This window comes from Ranitomeya variabilis, chromosome 3, assembly GCF_051348905.1.
Source record: "Ranitomeya variabilis isolate aRanVar5 chromosome 3, aRanVar5.hap1, whole genome shotgun sequence".
NCBI classification, from domain to species: Eukaryota; Metazoa; Chordata; class Amphibia; order Anura; family Dendrobatidae; genus Ranitomeya; species Ranitomeya variabilis.
In genome coordinates this window covers 446,726,304-446,747,093 of record NC_135234.1, presented here as the reverse complement: position 1 = coordinate 446,747,093, position 20,790 = coordinate 446,726,304, and the positions used below count along the sequence as shown (strand labels likewise).

Below are 20,790 nucleotides of genomic sequence, written 5' to 3'. Positions count from 1 at the left end.
AACACCGACCATGCCCCCTTATAACAACCATAAAAATAAGCACCAAATAAGAAGGCCCATTTCTCCAAAACCAACTTAATAGTCACGGGTGTGTCAGAGGCTGCAGACCATTGCTCTGCATCTGACTGCAGAAGGTCTCAGCAGTTTGCACACTTCTTCCTGGTCCTTCTGACTCTAGGACCCAGTGGCAGCCTTCCCCCGGCTCTAGTTGACACCTGTATCGGGGTGTTTATAACTCCCAGCTTGCTGCTGGCCAGTGATCTTTCCATTTCCCTGTTGAGGCTTGGAGCTATAGCAGTCCACTATCTTCCTCTTTGGTGCTTGGAGGATGTAAGGCCATGTTCACACGCTGCGGGTTCCTCTGCGGGTTAATCCCGCAGCGGAATTGAAAATCTGCAGGGCAAAACCGCTGTGGTTATCCCTGCAGATTTATCGCGGCTTGTTCCGCGGTTTCCGCTGCGGGATTACTGCTGTACTATTGATGCTGCATATGCAGCAATATGCAGCATCAATAGTAATGTAAAAAATAATAAAAATTGGCTATACTCACCCTCTGACGTCGCGATCTCCCCGGCGCTGCAAGCGGCTGTGCCGACAAGGACCTTCGTGACGTCACGGTCATGTGACCGCGGCGTCATCACGGTCATGTGACCGCGACGTCACCACAGGTCCTGTTCGGCACAGCAACTGAGACCGGACGGCCGCGGGCAGCGCTGATAGGTGAGTATAGCTTCATTTTTTATTTTAATTCTTTTTTTTACACTATTTTATGGTTCCCAGGGCCTGGAGGAGAGTCTCCTCTCCTCCACCCCGGGTACCACCCGCACATTATCCGCTTACTTCCCGCAACGTGGGCACAGCCCCATGCGGGAAGTAAGCGGTTCAATGCATTTCTATGGGTGCAGAATCGCAGCGATTCTGCACAAAGAAGTGACATGCTGCGGGTTGTAAACCGCTGCGTTTCTGCGCGGTTTTTCCCGCAGCATGTGCACTGCGGTTTGCGGTTTCCATAGGGTTTACATGTTAATGTAAACGCTATGGAAACTGCTGCGGACCCGCAGCATCAAAATCGCGGCGGTTCCGCGGTAAAAACCGCAGCGTGTGAACATGGCCTAAGTGTTTCTCTCTGAGTAAACTACAGGTATTGTTAGGTTGGCGCCATTCCACTGATTAACCCCTTCACCCCGAAGCCTGTTTTCACCTAAGTGACAGGGCCAATTTTTAGAATTCTGACCACTGTCTCTTTATGAGGTCATAACTCTAAAACGCTTCAACGGATCCTGGTGATTCTGACATGGTTTTCTCGTGACATATTGTACTTCATGATAGTGGTAAAACTTCTTCGATATGACTTGCATTTATTTGTGAAAAAAACAAATTTGTCGAAAATTATGAAAATTTAGCAATTTTCAAACTTTTAGTTTTTATGCCCTTAAATTAGAGAGTTATATCTCATAATATAGTCAATAAACAACATTTCCCACATGTCTGCTTTACATCAGCACAATTTTGGAAACATAATTTTTTTTTGTTAGGGAGTTATAAGGGTTAAAAGTTGACCAGCGATTTCTCATTTTTGCAACAAAATTTGCAAAACCATTTTTTTTACGGACCACCTCACACTTGAAGTGACTTTGAGGGGTCTATATGACAGAAAATGCCCAAAAGTGACACCATTCTAAAAACTGCACCCCTCAAGGTACTCAAAACCACATTCAAAAAGTTTATTAACCCTTCAGGTGCTTCACAGGAATTTTTGGAATTTAAAAAAAAATTGAACATTTAACTTTTTTTTTCACAAAATTTTTACTTCAGATCCAATTTGTTTTATTTTACCAAGGGTACCAGGAGAAATTGGACCAAAAAAGTCGTTGTACAATTTGTCCTGAGTACGCCGATACCCCACATGTTGGGGTAAACCATTGATTGGGCACATGGCAGAGCTCGGAAGGGAAGGAGCGCCATTTGAATTTTCAATGCAAGATTTGCTGGAATTGAGATCGGAACCTATGTCGCGATTGGAGAGCCCCTGATGTGCCTAAACAGTGGAAACCCCCACAAGTAACACCATTTTGGAAAGTAGACCATCGAAGGAACTAATCTAGATGTGTGGTGAGCACTTTGAACCTCCAAGTGCTTCACAGAAGTTTATAATGTAGAGCCATAAAAAAAAAAAATTAATTTTCACAAAAAATGATCTTTTTGCCCCAAATTTTTTATTTTCCCAAGGGTAACAGGATAAATTGGACCCCAAAAGTTGTTGTGCAATTTGTCCTGAGTACGCTGATACTTCATATATGGGGATAAACCACTGTTTGAGCGCATGGCAGAGCGCGGAAGGGAAGGAGCGCCATTTGACTTTTCAATGCAAAATTGGCTGGAATTGAGATCGGAACCCATGTCGTGTTTGGAGAGCCCCTGGCGTGCCTAAACAGTGGAAACCCCCACAAGTGACACCATTTTGGAAAGAAGACCCCCTAAGGAACTTATCTAGATGTGTGGTGAGCACTTTTAACCCCCAATTGTTTCACTAAATTTTAGAATGTAGCGCTGTGAAAATTAAAAAAATCATTTTTTCTTTACACAAAATGATGTTTTAGCCTGAATTTTTTTTTTTCCCAAGGGTAACAGGAGAAATTGGACCACAAAACTTATTGTCCAATTTGTCCTGAGTACGCTGATACCCCATACATTGGGGGGAACCACTGTTTGGGCGCACGGCAGAGCTCGGAAAGGAAGGAGCGCCGTTTGAATTGCAGACTTAGATGGATTGGTCTGCAGGTATCATGTTGCATTTGCAGAGCCCCTGATGTACCTAAACCCCCCACAAGTGACCCCATATTGGAAACTAGACCCCCCAAGGAACTTATCTAGATATGCTGTGAGAACTTTGAACCAACAAGTGTTTCACTACAGTTTATGACGCAGAGCCGTGAAAATAAAAAATATTTTTTTTTCCACGAAACTGATATTTTAGTCCCCACGTTTTTATTTTCCAAAGGGTAACAGGACAAATTGGACCCCAAAAGTTGTTGTCCAAATTGTCCTGAGAACGCTGATACCCCATATGTTGGGGGGAACCACTGTTTGGGCGCACAGGAGAACTCGGAAGGGAAGGAGCACTGTTTTAGTTTTTCAAAGCAGAATTGGCTGGAATTGAGATCGGACGCCATGTCGCGTTTGGAGAGCCCCTGATGTGCCTAAACCGTGAAAACTCCCCAATTCTAACTGAAACCCTAACCCCAACCCTAACCCCAGCCCTAACCCTAGCTCTACTTTCACACTAGCGTTTTTTTGCATACGTCGCAATGCGTCGTTTTGGCGAAAAAACAGATCCTGCAAAGTCATCTGCAGGATGCGTTTTTTCCCCCATAGACTAACATGGTTGCGTCGTGTTGTGGCGGACCGCCGGCAGCAAAAAACGTTACATGTAACTTTTTTTGTGCCGACGGTCCACCATTTCCGACCGCGCATGCGCGGCTGGAACTCCGCCCCCACCTCCCCACACCTCACAATGGGGCAGCGAATGCGTGAAAAAACAGCATCCGCTGCCCCCGTTATGCGGCGCTTGCACAGTATGCGTCGGTACGTCGGGCCGACGCAGCGCGACGGCCCCGTACCGTCGCTAGTGTGAAAGTAGCCTAACGGGAAAATGGAAATAAATATATTTTTTAAAATTTTAATTTTTCCCTAACTAAGGGGGTGATGAAGGGGGATTTGATTTACTTTTATAGCGTTTTTTGGGCGGATGTTTATGGTTGGCAGCCATCAAACACTAAAAGACGCTTTTTATTGCAAAAAATAGTTTTTGCATCACTACATTTTGAGAGCTATAATTTATCCATATTTTGGCTCACAGTCATGTGAGGTCTTGTTTTTTGCGGGACGAGTTGACGTTTTTATTGGCACCAGTTTCGGGCACATGACATTTTTTGATCGCTTTTTATTCCGATTTTTGGAATGAACAAAAACCAGCAATTCCTGAAATTCTTTTAGGGGGGGGCGTTTATCAATTTTACCACACGTGGAATGGTATAAAGCAGTTTTATTCTTCAGGTCAGTACGATTACAGCGATACCTCATTTATGTAATTTTTTTATGTTTTGGCGCTTTTACACAAAAACTATTTTATATAAAAAAATAATTGTTTTTGCATCGCTTTATTCTGAGAGCTATAACTTTATTTTTCTGCTGATGATGCTGTATGGCGGCTTTTTTTTTGCGGGACAAGATGACGTTTTCAGCGGTACCATGGTTATTTATATCCGTCTTTTTGATCGCGTGTTATTCCACTTTTTGTTCGGCGGTATGAGAATAAAGCGTTGTTTTTTTGCCTCGTTTTTTTTTTTCCTTTTACGGTGTTCACTGAAGGGGTTAACTAGTGATATAGTTTTATATGTGGGGTCGTTACGGACGCGGCGATACTAAATATGTGTACTTTTATTGTGGGATTCTTTTTTAGTTTAGATAAAGAAAATAGTAGTTACTCACCGATAACGGTGTTTCTCTGAGCCCATGACGGCACCACGGAGAGAGGGGATCCGCCCACCAAGGACAGGAAACCTACAGATAAAAAGGCGGTACCTCTCTCCCGCATCAGTTTGTTTACAGAGTATAAAGGGAACATCAGGTTAACGATCACAAATGTTTCAACATCACTAAACCTTAATAGAGATACCGCGTGCTTAACGATTATATACATAACTAAACATTGTAAGAGTGTGCACACCCACGCGTGAGGGAGGGAATGTACGGGTGCCGTCATGGGCTCAGAGAAACACCGTTATCGGTGAGTAACTACTATTTTCTCTGTCCCCCATGACGGCACCACGGAGAGAATTGCAGAGACTGTCTACATTAGGGAGGGACTACCGCTTCCAGAACCCTTCTACCAAAGGTAAGGTCTGAAGAAGAATTTAAGTCCAACCGATAGTGCCTAAAGAAAGTTGAGGGTGAACACCAAGTAGCGGCTCTACATATCTGGTCTATTGTTGCTCCGGCTCTCGGCCCAGGAAGCCGCCATCACCCTGGTTGAATGAGCTTTAACTTCCCCTGGGGCTGGCATCCCGCTTGAGGTATACGCGAGGTTGATGGCATCCCTGATCCATCTTGCCAATGTACCCTTGGAGGCTTTTTTGCCTTTCCGAGGCCCCTGAAAACACACAAAGAGAGATCCTTCCTCTCTACACTCCCTAGTAGCCTCCAGGTAATGGATGAGACACCTTCTGACATCCAACGCGTGTAGTGATTTTTCCCCCTCGTTCTTAGGGTTAGGACAAAAGGAGGGAAGGGAGATCTCTTGGGACCTATGGAACCGGGAGGCCACTTTTGGTAAGTATGCCGGATCAGTTTTTAATACCACCCTGTTCTCCAATATTAGTGTGAAGGGTGGCCCGGCTGACAAGGCTTGTATGTCGCTAATTCTTCGGGCTGAAGTGAGGGCTACCAAAAGGGAGGTTTTAAGGGATAGAATCTTTAAGGGAAGTTCTTTTAAGGGCTCAAAGGGGGAATCGGATGAATTTGAACTAATCTCCCCACTATCCGAGTCACTAGAGTCAGATATAGGGGTCTTTTGTTTAATTTTTTTTCGTTTTTTACCCTCCTGGAGAGACTTAAAGGTATCTTCCACTTGAGTTTTAATTAATGTTTTGAGTTCTGTGGCGAACCCTGGAAGCCCTTCACAGAGAGTCTCTTCCATACAGGATTTACATAATCTTTTTTCCCAGGAGGCAGGTAAATCTTCTTTACAAAGGGCGCAGATCCTATGTTTGGACTTTCCTGCGCTCTTCCTTCCCTAAAACAACAAGAGAAAGGTAGGCTCTATTAGCCGGAGCATTCACGGAGATCACTCACCACCTGGTGTACCCTCAGTACCGGCTGTGGATGGTCCGTATCGACAGTATGGTGCTCCTTTGATCCGGATGCAGCACTAGAATTTTTGCTGTGCGGAGATCCCGACCGTGCTCCAGCTCCACGCCGCTGGACATGAGAGGTCCCTTGCCCCTGCTGCCGGCGTTTCTGCTGCTGCTGCTGCTGCGGTGCCTGCGGTTGCTGCGCTGGTGAGCCCTGCAATTCGGGGTCACTCATAGCTGCTGGGGAACGCTGGCTGTACTCCATTAGAGCAACTAGCCAGGGAGACAGCCCCCATTTAAATATCCTGCGCGCCGATTTCCGCGCGCTCCTTGATACTAGACTGTGCGCATGCGCGAATCCCGGCATGCACCGCGCTTTCCCAGCAAGCCCTGCGCCGCCCAGAAGGCATTGCGGCACCCGCGCATGCGCGTTGTTACCCGGAAGTCCGACACCACGCTGGATGCTTCCTGGTGCGCTATTCAAGCGCGCATTGTCGCGCCCTGCTCCACCTATGGAGGGACCCCTCCGGTGGTTTTTCGTGCGGGTGTGTGCCGTCTGGAATCCCCACGTAGTGAGGATTCCTGTAGGAGCCGCAGCGCTGCTGCTGCGGTCCCCGCTCACCCTAGAGACCTACTGATCCCAGCGGTGGCGCTTCAGGTGGCCCAGCCCAGCCAGGGAACCCCCGCTGCCTGAACCGGTCTGACTGGCCCCGGAATCCAACGACGATCTGAGGTAAGATCTGCTGCAGGTCCCGTCAAGGACAGGAAACCAAACTGATGCGGGAGAGAGGTACCGCCTTTTTATCTGTAGGTTTCCTGTCCTTGGTGGGCGGATCCCCTCTCTCCGTGGTGCCGTCATGGGGGACAGAGAAATATATATATATATATATATATATATATATATATATATATATATATATATATATATATATATATATATATATATATATATAAATTTTTTTTTCTTTTTTTTTTTACACATGTGGACATTTTTTTTTTTTACTTTTTTACTTTGTCCCAGGGGGGGACATCACAGATCGGTGATCTGACAGTGTGCACAGCACTCTGTCAGATCACCGATGTGAATGGCACGTTACAGAGGCTTGCCGGCGCCTGCTATTAGGAACTCTCAGCAGGCGCCGGCAAGCTAGGTCATCTCATGACCCAGAAGGAGTCCCGCGGCCATCTTGGATCCGGGGACTCCTTCCAGGTCACTGGAGCAGCGCGATCTCATCGCGTTGCTCTGGTGGGAGAGCGCAGGGAGCCCCCGTCCCTGCGCGATCCCCCTCTATGCCGCTGTCACTATTGACAGCGGCATCAGAGGGGTTAAATGCCCGCGATTGGCGATAGCGCCGATCGTGGGCATTGCTGCGGGGTGTCAGCTGTCATATACAACTGACACCCGCACCCGATCACCGCGGCGCTCAGCGCGAGACCGCGGTGATCGATGCGCCGTACTAGTACTGCGGCTGGCACTAATGCAGTGCCGGCAGCGCCGTACTAGTACGGCGCATGGCACGAAGGGGTTAAAATGATACCTGGGTTGATGGAATCCATCTTGTGGTTGTTGCTTAATCAGTATTTGCTGTATTCAGTTAATGAGATTTCTTTGGGGTGGGCCTGTGGGCAGGGCTTTATGTGGAGCTCTGTTACATTCATCCTTATGGGCTTAAATGATTCTTCAGTGACATGCCTCCTATTAAAAACTATTCTTGTGCAGTTCATATTGTGGTCTTAAAAGAAAAAAAAAAGAAAAATGTAAACTTCAGAAAAATTGCCTAGGAGTCTCCACTCCCCCTTCCCTAGTGTTGGGGTCCCTTCCCCTTATCCCTGTGTGTTGTACTTAGTATTTCATACACAGGAGTGTCATACACACCTGTCTGCCCTAGGCGTCCCAATATAGGTTCCACACCTATCGCAGAGCAGGATACCTAAATCCTGCCTAACCCTGGTGATAAACCCTGCATAGGGAAGGACAGGAGGCACTAGTAAATCCCCACTACCACTAAAGACAGATGGATACACAAACACTGTCTATACAAGGATGGGGAAACACAACATTGTGGGTTGTAGTTAAATTAGTGACAAAACGTATAATTGGTGGAGAAAGGTTGAATTTCATGGACCTAGGTCTTTTTTCAACCTATGCAACTATGTAACTATAAAGAATAATAGGTAATAAATATACAAGAGCTTCATTTGCATTACAAATAAGATGTAGGTTTTCAAGCCAAATACAATTTATCTTTGCGTATAAGAAAATTAGTACATGCAAACCAGTTACAGTGACATAGGTTGCAATCGGCAAAGAAAATAAGGAACCATAGAGAATAAAACAAGGTCTATGGAAATTATCTGGGATTCTGGACATAGAAATATGCAGGATAACATGTCATAGCACTTTAGCTTGCTGAGACAAACAAATACACTGTAAACAAATTGGATTTTGTACAGAACAGGAGATATGGCAGGTAGACCTCAAGAGAAACATCTGAAGAGGCAAGATTGCCATACTTTTAATTCAACATCTATGCAAAATGATATCTATTCCCATTAAATTACTTAGGAGGAAAAATTGAAGCCGAATACAGCAGGAATAAATAATAAATTCCTTACTGAAATTTGATTTAAAAGAAAAAAAAAAAGACAATCTTTAGGTTATTATCTCTTACAAAACACAGGGTTGTTATTAAACACTCATATTAGGTTATAGTTACTAGTAGGCTACCACATGGGTCAGTACAGCGCCTTGTTCCTTTTTAAGAGGAATGTTGTATTTTGCAAATGGATTTGGATAAATTTGAGTTTTAGACAGAACACTGGCAAATTGGGTTTAACATTGATAAATGTAAGGTTACTGTATATACTTGGTAAAATACATGTTACTATTATACACTAATTGGAAAAACTGGGGAGAGTGGAGAAAGCAGCTGACAAATTATCTGGCGGCATTTCCTGGAGAACAAAAAGAAAAGATGTTTAAAATCAAACAGACGGGTGAAGACCTCTGAGTGCCGTCCTTACACATCCGCATGTCCTGCGTACCCAATGTTAAAGATAGGTACGCAGGATGCATGCAGAGGTAGGCGGAGTTAAAAGGAAAACGTGCGATAGAGGGTGAAGCTTAACTGAGGAAGTACGCAGCCCTCCGTAGCTCAGCCGAACGCTATTGTGAACTTAGCCTAAAGCATGTGTGTTTTTTACCTGCGGAATTTCCGCACCTAATGCATGTCTATGGGGAGGGAGGGAGGGCATGAGATTTCTAGAAATCCCATCCACTTTGCTAGAACTGTAAGACCCTGACTTTTTAAAGTATGGAAAGCACACACACAAAAAAAAAAAAAATGCAATAAGAGCTCATCGTGGGAACGTAGTCTCACAATAGTACGTCAAGCTAAGGTTGTCTGGAAGCCACTGACCCACCTCTCCACACACATACACGCCAAGTAAGGCGCACAAAGACTGTTTGGCCAACTGTTATCTAAGGCATATGTGCAGCTTTTAAAATAGAGTAAATAAAAGCTAGGTGATCCAATAGGTTTCAGTTGGATGTATCTTTACACAAATCAATACTGTTCAATTGATGGTCCAGCTTATTGATAAGATGAATGATAACACCCAGTGTGCATACTTTCCAAGAAGAATAAAAGGAATGGTAAAGCAAAGGAACAGGGCCTCCAGAACGGTTATTTTATGGGAAATATAACTGTTTACTAAAACCAGAAAATGTCAGGAGAGCCAACTGATTCTCTTAAAGCAAGGTCAGTAGAAGAGGTTTGGAGTCTTAAGCCACGTTCACACGTTCTGATTTTGCCATACTGATGTAAAATGCTGGAGTTGAACAATCCCAGGAAAAGTGAAACACATGCAACACTTCTGTATTTTCACCCACTCCTTATTTTGGCTCACACACTGAATGTGGGGACATGGCATAAGGAGAAATTTTAGTTCAACGGTATCCATGTACTGTAATTTCACAAAAACAGTATACAGTATATACTCCAGTATGAGCAAAATTTTTCAGCACTTTTTTTTGTGCTGACAAAGCCCCCTTCGGCATAGGGGTGGAGAGCATATTCATTACTTTAATGAGCGGTACCAGTGAACGCTGAATGCAGGAACAAGTTGCCGGCATCAGAGATCATCGCATCGGAGAAGCAGGGACTGCGCCGGGAGGGTGAGTATGACAGGGGAGGGTGAGCATTGCGATATTCACCTGTCCCCGTTCCACCACCGCCGCTCCGTCTTCTGATCCTCTGGCTGGGACGTTCAGTCAGAGGGCACAATGATGTGGTTAGTGTGCACGCCACCCTCTGCCTGAACAGTCACTGCAGAGAGACGGAAGACAGAGCGGCGCGCGGCAGTGGAACGGGCACAGGTGAATATCGCAAGTGCCGGTGTCCCCGCCTGCTCAGGACAAGAGGTGAGTATGTCATTTTTTTTTTGTAATCGTAGCAGCAGCATATGGGGCAAATGTTTCTACGGAGCAACTTATGGGGCCATAATCAAAGTTTATGCAGCATTGTATGGGGCACATTTTCTATGGAGCATCTTATGGGGCCATAATCAACCTTTATGCAGCCTTATATGGGGCAAATGTTTCTATGGAGCATCTTATGGGCCCATAATCAACCTTTATGCAGCCTTATATGGGGCAAATGTTTCTATGGAGCATCTTATGGGGTCATAATCAACCTTTGCGCAGCATTATATGGGGCATATTTTTGTATGAAGCATCTTATGGGGCCCATCATGAGCTTTATGGAGCATTATATGGGGCTCTTGATTCAATATGGATATTCAAAAACAACATACTGATGTCTCAATTAATTTTACTTTTATTGGTATCTAATTTTATTTTTGAAATTTACCAGTAACTGCTGCATTTCCCACCCTAGGCTTATACTCGAGTCATTAAGTTTTCCCATTTTCTTGAGGCAAAATTTGGGGTCTCTGCTTATACTTGAGTATATATGGTATATAGTTTATACCTTCCACTAGATGAAAAGCCTACAACATCCACCTAGGTTCTCAACCTGAGGTGTAACTATGCCAGATCACACTTTATGCTGTGTTTATGTTTAGAGGCTATAACAGAGTGGTGACGGGGATAAGAAGAAATAGTTGTCTCAGTGTGGGGAGAAGTATCTTACACATAAGGCAAAGATGGAACGTGTAGAATGCACCACAATGCAGCTTTGCTGTGAGTAGACAGTGATCACAGAGGAGAGGGGATTATCTGTAGTAATCACTAGAAATTAGCAAATCTATTAAATGCGAATTAAGTTTGAGAATAATTTAAGAGAAATCCTCAAGTCCCAGGGAATTAAAACAGATCCAATTCACCCAAATTCCTACTCCCCCTTCAGAAAATGTTGGCGGAGACTCTGCACTTCCCATTGTTTTCACTGCGGTGGATTTTAGGAAAATGGCCACTGGCGGAGAAGGATGTTCAGATTGAGATCTCGGGAGCAGAGATCTCAATCTGCACATGTGCCACCTCCAGCGGCCATTTTCCCCGAAATCCACCACAGTGAAAGCAATGGAAACTACAGGGTCTCAGATGAGGCCCGCAGCAGCCTCATACCCTCTCCTCCCAGCCCAGAGCCTGCAGCATCACCCTACTCCCGCCACCAGGTTCCTGCAGCAGCTACCCTGCCTCCTGTGACCAGGGCTGTGGAGTCAGTAAGCCAAACCTCAGGCTCCAACTCCCCAGCACTGGTCACTACTGAGCATGTACATAAAGTGCAGCACAGATTCATCTCCACTAAAAGCAGAGATCCTGAGATCAGGAACAGAACAGACATTTATAGGACATTTCATAATTTTCCCAGATTCTTATGAAAAAATTTACAGCACATACTGCATTACACTACTGTACCAATTTGTTATATAATTTAGGAGTTGGAGTCTGTCCATTTTATACCGACTCCACCAAAATGGACACAGTCACAGACTCCAAAGCCCTGCCTCTGACACCTCTCCACTGCAGCGCCCCCCCCCCCCCCCCCAAGTAAGCTGCATTCAGATAAAACGCACACAGTTTTCCTCCCAAATTAGGTGAAAAAGTGCGTCTTATCATCCCAAAAGTATGGTAAGTATATTTGGCAAGCGGGATCTACAGTGTCAGACAGCAAACTTGCTTGTTACAAGCACCTATACTGAGTTTTTGAATTTCTTGTGCAATCCTTTACAAAAAGAAAATGTCCTAAAATCAATATATTTAACTGCAACGGTCTACCTTACATATTGTTCATGTCAAACATTCTGTTTATGTTCATTTGATAAAAAAAAAAAAAAAAAAAAAAAAATGCAAACACTTACCGTATATACTCAAGTATAAGCCGACCCGAGTATAAGCCGAGGCACCTAATTTTGTCACGGAAAACTGGGTAAGCTTACTGACTCGAGTACAGCATAAGCCGGGTATGCATGGTCCCATCATCCCTGTCCTGCTATATGTGGTTCCCCTTCACCCTGTACTGCTATGTGTGCCCCCCCCCCCCCATCTTGTCCTGCTCTGTGTGGCTCCCCCTGTCCTGTCTGTCTCCCCCGTTCCATCTTGTATGCATGGTTCACCTCCCCCAGTCCCATCCTTCTATGCATGGCTCGGCACCCCCGCCCCCCCCCCCCCATCATCCTCAACCTTCTGGCGCCATCGCTGAATGTCCCTGCATCTCCGTTGTCCCGGCAACGCTTCCTGTGTTGAGCGGTCACGTGGTACCGCTGATTAAGGTAATGAATAAGCGCTATGGGAGTGGAGACGCATGCATATACATTACCTTAATGAGCAGTACCACGTGACCACAGGAAGGATTGCCGACGCCGGGACAACGGAGATGCAGGGACGCTCAGCGATGGCGCCAGGAGGGCGAGTATGATGTTACAGCTGCCGACTCCTGCCACTTACTCCCCTCCAGCTCCAGCTTTCTGGACCATGACTTGTGTACAAGCTGAGGGGGGAGGGCGCGTTTTTACAGCACAAAAAAAAAAAAAATGTGCTGAAAATCTTGGCTTATGCACTGTAATTGTCTATTTTGTTCACCACATCTTTGAGACCTGGTGCCACACTTTGCTTTCTGTATGTATACCTACTGACCTACAATTTTTTGTGAGGTCTCCTTTTTGGCAAGGATTGAATAATTGGTGCTGAATAGAGACAAAACTTAATTATAGTATTGATGAGCATAGAAATGTAAATATAATGTAAAATAAGAACACCATGGCTAAATGTGGGAGCCTCTAGGAGCAGAAACACCATCAAGGTACCAATTATAGTATTACCAAACACAGGCCACAATTGGCAGCCTTTGCCTTTGGCAGGCGTATTAATAGGGAGGAAGTGGACGGAGTTATGGAATATACGGCACATCACCCATTTTTGCTACAACAGGATAATGTTACCTCTGAAAGTGACAGAACAGTTTGAATCAGTGTTCTGCAAAAAATACTCAAGCTACTTACCAGGTAGCGGTGTTTTTCAGGAGTCCATGACAGCACTAACGAGAGAGGGGATCCGCCCTTCAGGGACAGGAAACCTACAGAGATAAAAGGGCGGCACCTCTCTCCCGCATCAGTTGGATTACAGAGCATGAGAGGACCTCCATTGATTAGTAACACATAAAAATCTAACACATTTCACCTTGTGACTAAATTTTGTAGAAAATTAACCTACATGAGAATATACTTATCGTGGTGAAACCCATACTAGTAGAAAGGGAGAGAATATAGGAGTGCTGTCATGGACTCCTGAAAAACACCGCTACCTGGTAAGTAGCTTGAGTATTTATTCAGTCGTCATGACAGCACTAACGAGAGAATTACAGAGAAAAGAGTATTAGGGCGGGACTACTGCTTCCAGCACCCTTCTACCAAATGTGAGATCGCTGGAGCCACCAAGATCTAATCTATAATGATTAAAGAAAGTAGACGGAGATGACCATGTGGCCGCCTTACATATATCCTCAATCGACACCTCCGACCTCTCCGCCCAGGAAGTCGCCATGGCACGAGTGGAATGAGCTCTTACGCCTTCCGGGACTTCTAGGCCACCTGCTGAATAAGCCAAAGAAATTGCCTCCCTAATCCATCTACCTAAGGTGTTCTTGGATACTCTAAACCCTTTCCTGACTCCCTGATAGGATATAAACAAGGAATTATCTTTTTTCCAGGGATCTGTTAAAGAAATATATTTAAGAAGGCATCTTTTGACATCCAATGTATGGAGTTTGAGTTCCTTTTGGTTTTTAGGATTAGGACAAAAAGTGGGGAGATTTATCTCCTGAAGTCTGTGGAACTTTGACGCTACCTTCGGGAGATAGAGAGGATCAGTTCTTAATACTACCCTATCTTCTCTAATCTGCATATATGGAGTCAGTCTAGAGAGGGCCTGTAAATCACTAACTCTCCTAGCCAACGTAAGAGCAACCAAGAGAGCTGTTTTTACGGACAGGATCTTTATAGAAGCAGATTCTAAAGGCTCAAAGGGAGGTTCCGTTAACGCTGAGAGGACCAGGTTTAAGTCCCACGGGGCTAGTCTTTTCTTAACGATGGGTCTTGATCTAGCCGCCGCTTTAATAAAACGAGCAATCCAATAGTTTTTAGCTAATCCACAATTATACAATGCGCCTAAGGCTGAAACTTGGACTCTAAGGGTGCTTGTAGCTAGCCCCATCTCTAAGCCTCTCTGCAGGAACTCCAAGATTTTTGGAATATTAGCTTTCTGACTCAAAACTGATCCTGAAACCGACAGGAATTTTCTCCAAATTCTAACATAAATATTTGTCGTGGAATCTTTTCTACTTTTTAATAGGGTATTAATAAGTCCATCTGAAAACCCCTTTTTCTTTAGCAATGACCCTTCAAATCCCACGCCGTCAGATGTAAACTGGCCACTCGTGGATCGAAGATTGGACCCTGTGAGAGGAGGTCTGGGAGTTCTGGGAGAATCCACGGTTGAGAAATGGACATTTTTCTCAGCCAAGGAAACCACGGCCTCCTGGGCCAGAACGGCGCTATCAGGATTACATGAGCTCTGTCCTCCCGAATCTTCCTGAGAACAATCGGGATCAAGTTCAATGGGGGAAAGGCGTAAGCTATATCGAAGTGCCATGGAATTAGGAGGGCATCTACTGCATCCGGATTGTCTCTGGGGTTTAGGGAACAAAACCGGCGACATTTTCTGTTTTCTTTGTTGGCGAAGAGGTCTATCTGTGGGCACCCCCAACGACGGGTGATTTGATCGAAGATGGCCTGATTGAGAACCCAATCTCCTTGCCCGAGCTTCCTGCGACTTAGAAAGTCGGCCATGACATTGTGTTTCCCTTTTATATGCAGTGATGTGAGCGACAGAAGATGATTTTCGGCTATCTGTAAGATACGACCTGCCACTTCCATTAAAGATCTGGATCGGGTTCCCCCTTGGTGGTTAATGTAAGCTACAGTTACCTGATTGTCTGAGAATAGCCTGACGTGATGGCCCTGTAAGGACATAAGGAAATGGCTCAGAGCTCGTTCTACGGCCAATAGCTCTTTAAGGTTAGATGACAAATTCTGTTCGGAACGTGACCAAACCCCCTGGACCCACATATCACCCATATGCGCCCCCCATCCTTTGGGACTAGCATCTGTGGTCACTACACGTGATATATGGTTTACCCAGGGAACCCCCTTACGTAGGTTTGGAGTGTGTAACCACCAACGCAAGGACTGAATAGTGGAATCAGACAAGAAAAAAAGAACTATCTAAGTGACCCTCTAACAGACGAGTGTTGTACAAAACCTCCCACTGTAGGACCCTGGTGTGGTACTGGGCCCAAAGTACCGCCGGGATACATGACGTGAGTGAGCCTAGCAGTGACATTGCTCCCCTCAATGTTACTAATGGATTGTTAGTCACTTTGAGTATCTGTTGTTGGATTTTTTCTAGCTTAGCATCAGGTAGACGGCATTCTTGTAACCTTGAGTCTAATATGAGACCCAGGAATTCTTGAACCTCTAAAGGCTGTAACCGTGATTTTTTAAAATTAATTATCCAACCCAACCGCTGTAGGGCTGTAATTACTTTGTGAAGTTGGGACGTGCAGTGTGATTGAGAGTTTCCTATTATTAATAGGTCATCCAGATATGGAACTATGAGAATATTCTGCTCATGGAGATGTGCCATGACCTCTACCATTATCTTCGTGAATACCCGAGGGGCCACTGCAACGCCAAAGGGGAGCGCTCTATATTGGAAGTGTTTAACCGATTCCCCTAAGAGGACTGCAACTCTTAAATAGCGCTGGTGTTCTACGTGTATGGGGACATGATAATATGCGTCTTTAAGATCTAAGACGACCATAAAACACCTGTCAAACAATAACTTTATTGCGGATTTGACCGACTCCATTTTAAATGATGGGATCCACAAAAACCTGTTTAGGCCCTTAAGGTTTATAATGGTGCGAAAAGTATTATCTGGCTTTTTAATCAAAAAGAGGGGAGAATAGAATCCTTTACCCCTTTGTACTTCAGGAACCTCCACCAAAACGCCTTTCTGTTGGAGTTCCTGGACCTCAGTTTCTAACGCCAGCTGTTCTGCAGGAGAAGAACGCACCGGAGTTACTAGAAATCTATCGATAGGAGTGATCTGAAAGTCAAACTTTAGCCCAACTTCAACAATGTTCAGGACCCATGGGCTATTAGAAATATTACGCCAAGCCGGATAGAAGGCTAGAAGCCTGCCTCCTACCCGGTCCGCCAGTCATTGTGGCTTCCTGTTGTCTCGAAAGGAATTAAACATGTAGCCTCTACCTCTCTTTTTATAGGCGTCATATCTGGGCTTTTCTCTATTCAGTCTTGTTCGGTCAAACCACCTTCTGTTAGTACCTCGTCTGTAAGTGGGTCTACCGAGGTAGGGAAAGCGTTTCTTACTATCCCCCGCTTTTTCTAACAATTCATCTAGAATCGGACCGAATAAGTGCGCCCCTTCGCACGGAATGCTGCATAATTTGGATCTGGCCTGCATGTCCCCCTGCCAACATTTCAGCCAGATTGCTCTACGGGCTGAATTAGAAAGTGCAGCCGACCTGGCTGCCAACTTGACCGAGTCCGCTGAAGCATCGGCCAGATAAGCCGCAGCCCCCTGAATCATAGAGAGGGAGGATAACATTTCGTTTCTCGGGGTTTTGTTTTTCAGCTGATCTTCCAGGCTATCCAACCATACCATCAAAGAGCGTGCTGTACAGGTGGCTGCGATTGACGGTCTGAGAGCCCCTGCTGAAGTTTCCCAAGCTCCCTTGAGAAACACATCAGCCCTCCTGTCAAGTGGGTCCTTTAAAGTTCCCAGATCCTCAAATGGCAGAGAGGATTTCTTGGAAGCCTTAGCTACGGCTGCATCAAGTTTCGGGGCTTTATCCCACGTCGCTGATGCGGATTCTTCGAATGGATACTTCCGTTTAAAGGATGGAGGAAGAGAACCTTTCCTTTCCGTTTTTTTCCATTCTCTGGAAATTAGGGAGCTAACTTTCTCTACCACCGGAAAGCATCGGCGGGATTTACGGTCCAACCCTTTGAACATCACGTCTTGCATGGATTTTTCTGTCGGCGTTTGTTCAATTCCAATTGTGTTATTTACCGCCTTTACAAGGCGCTCAATCCGGTCAAATGAAAAACAAGAATGCCCGTACTCAGTGTCCGAGGATGATACTGATGTTTGAGAAGCTTCTGACTTCAGATCTCCTAAGTCACTGTCCTCACGTGAACTTGGGGATCCCGGCTCTATTCTTTTAGACCCCTTACTATGAGACTGGGATCTTGATGAGCTTCTAATTTCCTGTCTGACAATCTGTCTTAGGCTAGCAGCGAAATCTGGTGTCTCATCCGCTATTAAACGCTGGATACACGGACCACATAGTTTTTTAAAGTAATCATCCGGGAGAGGAATGCCACATTCCGTACACTCCTTGTGCTTAGACTTAGAGGACCGTTTTTTTCCCTGATTCAAAGAAAGGGAAAATAAGGGGAGACACAAATCACTAAATGAACTTTCACGATGATCACTTACCCCTATAGTGTCTGAGTGGTACCGAAGATTGCGGGGGGACCCTCTCCACCGAAGCAACATCCATACGGCTTGAGGACTTTCCGGCTTTAGAAGATTGATCAGCTCTACCTCCAGGACGACTACTGCCACTAGAACGTCGCTGGGTGTTCGCTGCATGGGGCTTCTCCAGGGGTTGACACTGTTGCTCGCAAGGCAACGGATCCTGCTCCTGAGACTCCATTGTATGAATGGATGTGAAGCATGAGGAAGCCATCACAGAACCATTAAGTAGCCGGCCCCCAAAGGTACCTCCCCCAGCTGGGGGTCAGCAGGCCAATCCAGGTGAACTGCCTGGTACAAAATAGTATGTGGGAGGCCCCTCCCACGAGACCCCCGCCAATGGTACTCACACTATTAGCCAGGAAGCACTGCCCATACTTCCAAACGAAAAAACCGCCATACGCACTGCGCCAGGGAAGACCGAACGGGCGCCGCCATGTTTGTTTTCTTTGCCGGTGCGACGCACTGCGCATGCGCCAAACGTCATCGCATGCTGCCGCTCTAAGCCCCACCCCTTCTCGCGCGTCACTTCCGGTGCGCCGCTTCCAGGACGCCGAACGCAGCGCTCGTGCCGACTAGAACGCAGACGCCACCGACCGCAGCCGCCCCCAGAGGGGAACGCTAGCGCTGTCGCAACACAAGCGCCGGCAGTAAAGGCACCGCGACATGCCTGCCAGGAGGAACTACCATAAGAGGGAGCACCTAATTCACCGACGGTCGGAAGAAGGGCCTCCCACATAGTACTCACCCGTACCTGTGGCAATGGGACACCAATCGAGACAGCACTCCCCCTGAAGGCTGCTCCTGCCATGCTGCTGCCTACCCCCACAGCCCTCTGTGGTGTGGCACTTCCAGCATCGCGATCAACACCGTGGAAGGGGACCTCCCGCCTCCGGACTCGGTGAGTCGGATCTGGGACAGAATCTTCTTTCTTCACCTTCTTCTTAAAGGTACATCTGTAGGGTCCCCTGTCAGGGACAGGAAACCAACTGATGCGGGAGAGAGGTGCCGCCCTTTTATCTCTGTAGGTTTCCTGTCCCTGAAGGGCGGATCCCCTCTCTCGTTAGTGCTGTCATGACGACTGAATAAACGGTATGTTTGATCACAAATGGCCAAGGCCATGGATTTTTTTTGTACTGTTTAATTTTACAAAAACATGTCAAAGTTGTTAGGTGTTGGCCCCTACCAAGTTACCATCTGTTTTATGGTAAAGCTACTTTGATAATACTAATGCTGCGTTTGCATTAAACAATTTTTAAAGAATTGAGTAATAGAAGACTTCAGAGTGGTAGTGTCTTTTCAGCGCAATGCAAATCAAAATTTTTGTGAAAAATTGGTCAAACTTGGCAAATTCAAATGTCAAAAGATTTGATCGTCTCTACATGTCACTAAAGGGAAAAGACTACTACAATGATCTATTTTTTTGGAGGAACCATCCTGAAATGTTAGATAAATGCATATTTTGCTTATTTTAAGCTTATTGCTTCAACATTTCTTTGTAAAACTTAATATAAATTACATAATATTATATTCCGTACAGTTTAAACAGAACCTTCAGTTTACTGATCAGTATAGTCATGTTGGTCTGCAGAATAGAAATATCAAGGAACTACAAGTTAATGGAATTCAGATTAGATAGCAGATATTACATTAACTTAACAGCTGTCCAAAAATGCTTTAAATACTTGTGTGTCATTTCTCTGGCTTGTAGCAGAACCTGCAGCAGCTTGTTCAAATTCTGCTACTAGAAACAATGCTTTTTATTTGTTACAAACAAATGTGAAGCACAGGTGACAGTTCTATTAATAAGCCAAGGGCTTGGAAACTATCAATAGAAGTCGCGCATTATAGGGGAACAAGAAACATTTAAAAAGGAATAAAATCAAAATTATGCTTGAACCAAAGAATAAAGGCATAATTGCTAATGCTGTAAAGGTCAGAGAGGCCCAGCACACTGCAGTACGTAGCTCTGCCCTCAACAGGGCAAATAAAGTACGCCTGCGCCGGAGCTGCGGCAGGAAGACAAGAAGAGGACGTCACCGTATGAAGATGGGAGGAGCTGGACTCGGACCGCGATGCCCATCGGACCGGACCGCCACTGAGTGAGTATAATATAACCTGTTTTTCTTATCTTTCAGGATACATTGGGGGCTTATCTACAGCATTACAGAATGCTGTAGATAAGCCCTGATGCCGGTGCCTGTAGTTTATAGGCCGATTTTGGGGTGACTGATTCCCTTTAACGGCAAATAATGGAAAAAAAAAAAAAAATGTAATCTGACTATGGGTATGACACAGGGTGGGATGATATACTAATTATTGGCTTTTGATCACTGTGATGGATCCTATCACAGTGATCAAAATGAACCAATAAAAAAAATCCCTGCTGTTGTCGGCCATTTTTTCAGGAGATGGAGGGCAGGAGTGTGAAGGAACGGGGGAATTGCTGAGGAATAGCAGGTACACTTCTTTTTTTTTTTACGTGATTGGGGACTGGAAGAATTAGCCCCAATCATGTTCCCCAGGGTCTTAGCTACCCCTGGTTGCCGAAACACCGGAGATTTTCCAATGCTGGGGGGGGCGCTATAACCTTATTCCCGATCGCAGTTTTAAAACAGCAATTAGGGGATAAGGTCCATTAACGCCCACCGCTTTAATACACATCGGCGATGGTTAAAAGGTTAATGGAGAGGAGGTCTAGCATGCACACTTCAGCTCCATTCAAAATGGGGCAAGCAATGATTTAAATGTCTACATTACAAAAAAACAAAATACCATTTAAAACCAAAAACTAGTTTACATGGACCAATGGGAACACGAGCTATCTATATGTTGTGTGGGGAATTTCACCTC

General features: G+C 45.3%; 1 protein-coding gene across 2 annotated transcripts in view; it reads right to left on the bottom strand.

The window, feature by feature from the left end:
• Positions 1-20,790, bottom strand: part of ATP2A3 (ATPase sarcoplasmic/endoplasmic reticulum Ca2+ transporting 3) — a 324,456-nt gene that overhangs the window by 281,137 nt on the left and 22,529 nt on the right. The gene's annotated exons all lie outside the window — the stretch shown is intronic.